The sequence below is a fragment of the Cottoperca gobio genome, unplaced genomic scaffold, assembly GCF_900634415.1.
Source record: "Cottoperca gobio unplaced genomic scaffold, fCotGob3.1 fCotGob3_219arrow_ctg1, whole genome shotgun sequence".
NCBI classification, from domain to species: Eukaryota; Metazoa; Chordata; class Actinopteri; order Perciformes; family Bovichtidae; genus Cottoperca; species Cottoperca gobio.
In genome coordinates this window covers 53,018-61,466 of record NW_021166852.1, presented here as the reverse complement: position 1 = coordinate 61,466, position 8,449 = coordinate 53,018, and positions in this window count along the sequence as shown.

Genomic DNA, 8,449 nt, shown 5'->3' with positions numbered 1-8,449 from the left:
GGGTTTCGAAGTGAGCCTCTGCACGCGTTGCAACACCACAGTGTACCATCATGAGTGCAAAAGCTTCCATAAGGATTTTAAATTTCATGGCCTCAATAAAGTCAAAGCTCCATTAAATGTGTCGCCCCAGGTATAGAAGAAAGTAGAAGTTCAGAGCCGACACCATAGACCATGGATATTCAACTATTTTGTTCAGGGGGCCACATTTTCAGCAAGCTCAGGTTCGGGACCGGACATTTACCTGAGCTATTACTCTAGAGCAGGGGTTCCCAAACTTTCTGTGGCCAAGGCAAGCCAAAGACCAAGCCAAAATCTCAAGGCACACCTGTGTTCATATCCGGGCAAAATCCCCACTATAACATCTTATCACTGTCATCACTCTGTGGACATTCAGCTAGTCCTTGTAAGAAGCTGTTATCCTTCACACTAGCAGAGAGCCTTGATGTGTCACACTCTAATGTTTCCCACCATGCGCAAATTGCTAAAACAATTGTTTTATTTATATTTAGGACAAAGCATATAAGACCTATTGTTTCGCTAATTTGTGTTTCTTTGGTAGCATTTTGATGTACACTCCAGATATAAAACATATTTTTTTCTCAAAACAGAGGATGAGAAAGATCTACGCTTCTCACCATGGGGCGCCTGGGTACGTTTTAAAATGGGGGAGCAAAGTTGGAAAGACATCAGAAAGAATTATGTGTAATTTAAAACAAACTCTGGGATTAAGTGAAGAAACAGCCTCATTGTCTTTATAACAGTTCTGTCAGTATCACATAGTGATATTTGTGTTTCGGTAAAACAACTCCCCCAACAGCGCATTAGTAACCGTTCAGGCAGAGAGCGGTACTGCAGCACTGAGGCTTTCAACTCAAAATGATATAAACACAGAAGTTCTGTGAGAAGTTGATGAGAGAAAAGCTGCAGGAAGACACCAAGTAACTGTAGAGAGTGCTGTGCTGTGTAGAAGTGTTGTTAGTGAAGGGACTGTGACAGAGACAGAGAGTCTGAGACCAGAGACCAGTCTGACACCAGAGACAAGTCTGACACCAGAGACAAGAGTGAGACCAGACAAGTCTGAGACCAGACAAATCTGAGACCAGACTGAGACCAAAGAAAAATCTGAGACCAGAGACCAGTCTGAGACCACAGACCAGTCTGAGACCAGAGACCAGTCTGAGACCAGACTGAGACCAAAGACAAGTCTGAGACCAGAGACCAGCCTGAGACCAGACTGAGACCAGAGACAAGTCTGAGACCAGAGACCAGTCTGAGACCAGACTGAGACCAGAGACAAGTCTGAGACCACAGACCAGTCTGAGACCAGAGACCAGAGTGAGACCAGACAAGTCTGAGACCAGACTGAGACCAGAGACCAGACTGAGACCAAAGACAAGTCTGAGACCAGAGACCAGTCTGAGACCAGACTGAGACCAGAGACAAGTCTGAGACCACAGACCAGTCTGAGACCAGAGACCAGAGTGAGACCAGAGTGAGACCAGACAAGTCTGAGACCAGACTGAGACCACAGACCAGTCTGAGACCAGAGACCAGAGTGAGACCAGAGACCAGTCTGAGACCAGACTGAGACCAGAGACAAGTCTGAGACCACAGACCAGTCTGAGACCAGAGACCAGAGTGAGACCAGACAAGTCTAAGACCAGACAAATCCGAGACCAGACTGACACCAAAGACAAGTCTGAGACCAGAGACCAGTCTGAGACCAGACTGAGACCAGAGACAAGTCTGAGACCACAGACAAGTCTAAGACTAGACTGAGACCAGAGACCAGACTGAGACCAAAGACAAGTCTGAGACCAGAGACCAGTCTGAGACCAGACTGAGACCAGAGACAAGTCTGAGACCAGAGACCAGAGTGAGACCAAAGACAAGTCTGAGACCAAAGACAAGTCTGAGACCAGACTGAGACCAGAGACCAGACTGAGACCAAAGACAAGTCTGAGACCAGAGACCAGTCTGAGACCAGACTGAGACCAGAGACAAGTCTGAGACCACAGACCAGTCTGAGACCAGAGACCAGAGTGAGACCAGAGTGAGACCAGACAAGTCTGAGACCAGACTGAGACCACAGACCAGTCTGAGACCAGAGACCAGAGTGAGACCAGAGACCAGTCTGAGACCAGACTGAGACCAGAGACAAGTCTGAGACCACAGACCAGTCTGAGACCAGAGACCAGAGTGAGACCAGACAAGTCTAAGACCAGACAAATCTGAGACCAGACTGACACCAAAGACAAGTCTGAGACCAGAGACCAGTCTGAGACCAGACTGAGACCAGAGACAAGTCTGAGACCACAGACAAGTCTGAGACCAGACTGAGACCAGAGACCAGACTGAGACCAAAGACAAGTCTGAGACCAGAGACCAGTCTGAGACCAGACTGAGACCAGAGACAAGTCTGAGACCAGAGACCAGAGTGAGACCAAAGACAAGTCTGAGACCAAAGACAAGTCTGAGACCAGACTGAGACCAGAGACCAGACTGAGACCAAAGACAAGTCTGAGACCAGAGACCAGTCTGAGACCAGACTGAGACCAGAGACAAGTCTGAGACCAGACAAATCTGAGACCAGACTGAGACCAAAGACAAGTCTGAGACCAGAGACCAGTCTGAGACCACAGACCAGTCTGAGACCAGAGACCAGAGTGAGACCAGACAAGTCTGAGACCAGAGACCAGTCTGAGACCAGACTGAGACCAGAGACAAGTCTGAGACCACAGACCAGTTTGAGACCAGAGACCAGAGTGAGACCAGAGTGAGACCAGACAAGTCTGAGACCAGACTGAGACCAAAGACAAGTCTGAGACCAGAGACAAGTCTGAGACCAGACTGAGACCAGAGACCAGACTGAGACCAAAGACAAGTCTGAGACCACAGACCAGTCTGAGACCAGACTGAGACCAAAGACAAGTCTGAGACCAGAGACAAGTCTGAGACCAGAGACCAGTCTGAGACCAGACTGAGACCAGAGACAAGTCTGAGACCAGACAAATCTGAGACCAGACTGAGACCAAAGACAAGTCTGAGACCAGAGACCAGTCTGAGACCACAGACCAGTCTGAGACCAGAGACCAGAGTGAGACCAGACAAGTCTGAGACCAGAGACCAGTCTGAGACCAGACTGAGACCAGAGACAAGTCTGAGACCACAGACCAGTTTGAGACCAGAGACCAGAGTGAGACCAGAGTGAGACCAGACAAGTCTGAGACCAGACTGAGACCAAAGACAAGTCTGAGACCAGAGACAAGTCTGAGACCAGACTGAGACCAGAGACCAGACTGAGACCAAAGACAAGTCTGAGACCACAGACCAGTCTGAGACCAGACTGAGACCAAAGACAAGTCTGAGACCAGAGACAAGTCTGAGACCAGACTGAGACCAGAGACCAGACTGAGACCAAAGACAAGTCTGAGACCAAAGACCAGTCTGAGACCAGACTGAGACCAAAGACAAGTCTGAGACCAGAGACCAGTCTGAGACCAGATACAAGTCTGACACCAGAGACCAGACTGATATTGCGGTATTGCATTCGCACCGTTGTGACGAAAAGAGAGCTGAGCCAGAAGGCAAAGCTCTCGATCTACCGGTTGATCTTCGTTCCTACCCTCACCCATCGTCATGAAGGCTGGGTCATGACCGAAAGAACGAATGTGTTTTCTCAGATGGGTGGCTGGCGTCTCCCTTAGAGATAGGGTGAGAAGTTGAGCCATCCGTGAGAGACTCGGAGTAGAGCTGCTGCTCCTTTGCGTTGAAAGGTTGAGGTGGTTCATCTAGTAAGGAGCCACCTGGCCGCCTCCCTAGGGAGGTGTTCCAGGCACGTCCAGCTGGGAGGAGACCCCGGGGAAGACCCAGGACTCGGTGGAGAGATTATATCTCCTCACTGGGAACGCCTCGGGATCCCCCAGTCGAAGCTGGAGGAGGTGGCCCGGAGAAGACAAGTTTGGGGTTCCTTACTGGAGCTGCTGCTCCGCGACCCGACCCCTGATAAGCGGTAGACGATGGAAGGATATTAAAAATAAGAAACTGAAATTTCACATTGACATAAGTATTCAGACCCTTTGCAGTGACACTTGAAATGAAGCTCAGGAGCTTCCTGTTTCTATTGATCATGGTTGAGATGTTCCTACACCTTGATTGGAGTCCACCTGTGGTAAATTGAATTGATTAGACATGATTTGGAAAGACACACACCTCTCTATATAAGGTCCCACAGTTCACAATGTATTTTTGAGCAAAAACCAAGCCATGAGGTCAAAGGAAGCCTGTGGAGCTCAGAGACAGGATTGTGTCGAGGCACAGAGCTGGGGAAGGCTACAAAAAAAATACTGCCGCTTTAAAGGTTCCCAAGAACACCGTGGCCTCCATCATTCTGACGTGAATGTCCTTGAGTGGCCCAGCCAGAGCCCAGACTGGAACCCAATTGAACATCTCTCGAGAGACCTGAAAATGGCCATCCATCGGCGGTCCCCATCCAACCTGACAGAGTTTGACAGGATCTGCAGGGAAGAATTAAAAAAATTCCACAAAACCAGATGTGCAAAGCTTGTTGCATCCTAGCCAAGAAGACTTGAGGCTGTAAAAAGTGCTTCAACTAAGTCCTGAGCAAAGGCTCTGAATACTTCTGTCAATGTGACATTTTAGTTTTTGATTTTTACTACATTTTATACATATATATATGTATGTATATATATATATATATATATATATATATATATATATACATATATATATATACATATATATACATATATATATATATGTCCTCTCTGGGAACCATCACCTTATCGTGGTGGAGAGGTTTGTGTGTCTCTATGAACCTGAGAGCTGTGTTGTCTGGAGCCTAGTGCTCCTGGTAGGGTCTCCCAAGGCAAATTGGTCTCAGGTGAGGGGCCAGACTAAGAATGGTTCAAAAACGACTTCATGAAAGAAAGGGAAAGGAAAGGAGAGACCCTGCCCGGAGGAAGCCCGGGGCCCCCGTCTGGAGCCAGGCCCAGAGGGAGGGCCCGACAGCGAGTGCCTGGTGGCCGGGTTTGCCACGGAGCCCGGTCGGGCACAGCCCGAAGAAGCTACGTGGTGCCTCCCATCCATCCATCCTGTGGGCCCACCACTCATGGGAAAAACCGCTGGGGTCGGGTGCGCTGTCACATGGGTGGCAGTGATGGCCAGGGACCTCGACAGACCAGACCCGGGCAGCAGAGGCTGGCTCTGGGGACGTGGAACGTCACCTCTCTGTGGGGGAAGGAGCCGGAACTAGTGCGGGAGGTGGATCGCTACCAGTTGGATCTGGTGGGGCTTGCCTCCACGCACAGTCTTGGCTCTGGAACCGTACTCCTGGATAGGGGTTGGACTCTATTCTTCTCCGGAGTTGCCCAAGGTGTGAGGCGTCGGGCCGGGGTGGGGATACTCACTAGCCCCCGGCTGAGCGCCGCTACGTTGGAGTTTATCCCGGTGGACGAGAGGGTCGCCTCCCTATGCCTTCGGGTTATGGGGGGGAAAACTCTGACTGTTGTTTGTGCCTATGCCCCAAACCGCAGTTCTGAATATTCGGCCTTCTTGGAGACCCTGAATGGAGCCCTGCAGGGGGCTCCAGTAGGGGACTCCGTAGTCTTGCTGGGAGACTTCAACGCACACGTGGGAAACGATGGAGACACCTGGAGAGGCGTGATTGGGAGGCTGTGGTCTCAAGGTCTTAGGTGCCTCAAGGGGCGGTAACCCTCGAACACCGTGGTGGACCCCGGTGGTCAGGGAAGCCGTCCGACTGAAGAAGGAGTCCTTCCGGGTTATGTTATCCGGGAGGACCTCCGGAAACAGTTGCAGGGTATCGAAGGACTAGAAAGGCGGCAGCTTTTGCCGTGTCAGAGGCAAAGCAGCGGGTGTGGGAGAAGTTCGGAGAAGCTATGGAGAAGGACTTTCGGTCGGCACCAAGGTGCTTCTGGAAAACCATCCGGCACCTCAGGAGGGGGAAGCGAGGAACCATCCAAGCTGTGTACAGCAAGGGTGGGACCCTGCTGACTTCAACTGAGAAGGTTATCGGCCGGTGGAAGGAGCACTTTGAGGAACTCCTGAATCCGACTAACACGCCCTCTATGGTTGAGGCAGAGCTGGAAGCTGATGGGGGATCATTGTCAAATATCCCTGATGGAAGTCACTGAGGTAGTCAAACAACTCCACAGTGGCAAAGCCGCAGGGGTTGATGAGATCCGTCCAGAAATGCTGAAGGCTTTGGGTGTTGAGGGGCTGTCTTGGTTGACACGCCTCGTCAATATTGCGTGGAAGTTTGGGACAGTGCCTAGGGGTTGGCAGACCGGGGTGGTGGTTCCCCTATTTAAAAAGGGGGACCAGAGAGTGTGTGCCAACTACAGGGGTATCACACTTCTCAGCCTCCCTGGTAAAGTCTACTCCAAGGTACTGGAAAGAAGGGTTCGGCCGGTAGTCGAACCTCTGATTGAAGAGGAACAATGCGGATTCCGTCCTGGTCGTGGAACAACGGACCAACTCTTCACTCTCGCAAGGATCCTGGAGGGGGCCTGGGAGTACGCCCATCCGGTCTACATGTGTTTTGTGGATCTGGAGAAGGCGTATGACCGGGTCCCCCGGGTGATACTGTGGGAGGTGCTGCGGGAGTATGGGGTGAGGGGGTCACTTTTGAGGGCCATCCAATCCCTATACGCCCAAAGCGAGAGTTGTGTCCGGATACTCGGCAGTAAGTCGGACTCGTTTCCAGTGAATGTTGGCCTCCGCCAGGGCTGCGCTTTATCACCAATCCTGTTCGTGGTTTTCATGGATAGGATATCGAAGCGTAGTCGTGGAGAGGGGTTGCAGTTCGGTGACCTGAGGATCTCATCGCTGCTCTTTGCAGATGATGTGGTCCTTATGGCATCATCGGTCTGTGACCTTCAACAGTCACTGGATCGGTTCGCAGCCGAGTGTGAAGCAGTTGGGATGAGGATCAGCACCTCCAAATCTGAGGCCATGGCTCTCAGCAGGAAACCGGTGGATTGCCTACTCCGGGTAGGGAATGAGCCATTACCCCAAGTGAAGGAGTTCAAGTACCTCGGGGTCTTGTTCGCGAGTGAGGGGACAATGGAGCGAGAGATTGGCCGGAGAATCGGAGCAGCGGGGGCGGTATTACAGTCACTTTACCGCACCGTTGTGACGAAAAGAGAGCTGAGCCAGAAGGCAAAGCTCTCAATCTACCGGTCGATCTTCGTTCCTACCCTCACCTATGGTCATGAAGGCTGGGTCATGACCGAAAGAACGAGATCACGGGTACAAACGGCCGAAATGGGTTTTCTCAGACGGGTGGCTGGCGTCTCCCTTAGAGATAGGGTGAGAAGCTCAGCCATCCGTGAGAGACTCGGGGTAGAGCCAATGCTCCTTTACGTTGAAAGGAGTCAGTTGAGGTGGTTCGGGCATCTAGTAAGGATGCCACCTGTGCGCCTCCCTAGGGAGGTGTTCCAGGCACGTCCAGCTGGGAGGAGACCCCGGGGAAGACCCATGACTCGGTGGAGAGATTATATCTCCTCACTGGCCTGGGAACGCCTCAGGATCCCCCAGTCGGAGCTGGAGGATGTGGCCCGGAGAAGGGAAGATTGGGAAGATTGGGGGTTACTGGAGCTGCTGTCCCCGCGACCCGATCCCGGATAAGCGGTGGACGATGGATGGATGGATGGATATATATATGTATATATATATATATATATATATATATATATATATATATATATATATATGTATATATATATACATATATATATATATATATATATATATACATATATATATATATATATATATATATATATATATATATATATACATATATATATATATATATATATATATATATACATATATACATATATACATATATATATATGTATATATATATATACAGTATATCTCAAAAGTGAGTACACCCTTTAGATTTTTGCAAATATTCTGTTATATCCTTTCAGGGGATAACATTATCCTACTGAAACTTTGATATAACTTAAAGTAGTCAGTGTGCTGCTTGAATAACAGTATAGATTTATTGTCCTTTGAAAATTACTCAGTACACAGCTGTTAATGTCTAAACAGCTGGCAACAAAAGTGAGTACACCCCATAGTGAACATGTCTAAATTGTGCCCAAAGTGTCAATATTTTGTGTGACCACCATTGTTATCTAGCACTGCTTTAACCCTCCTGGGCATGGAATTCACCAGAGCTGCACAGGTTGCTTCTGGAATCTTCTTCCACTCCTCCACGACGACATCACGGAGCGCACGGATGTTGGACACCTTGCACTCCTCCACCTTCCTCTTGAGGATGCCCCACATGTGCTCAATTGGGTTTAGGTCTGGAGACATACTTGGCCAGTCCATCACCTTAACCTTCAGCTTCTTCAGCAAGGCCGTTGTCATCTTGGAGGTGTGTTTAGGGTCA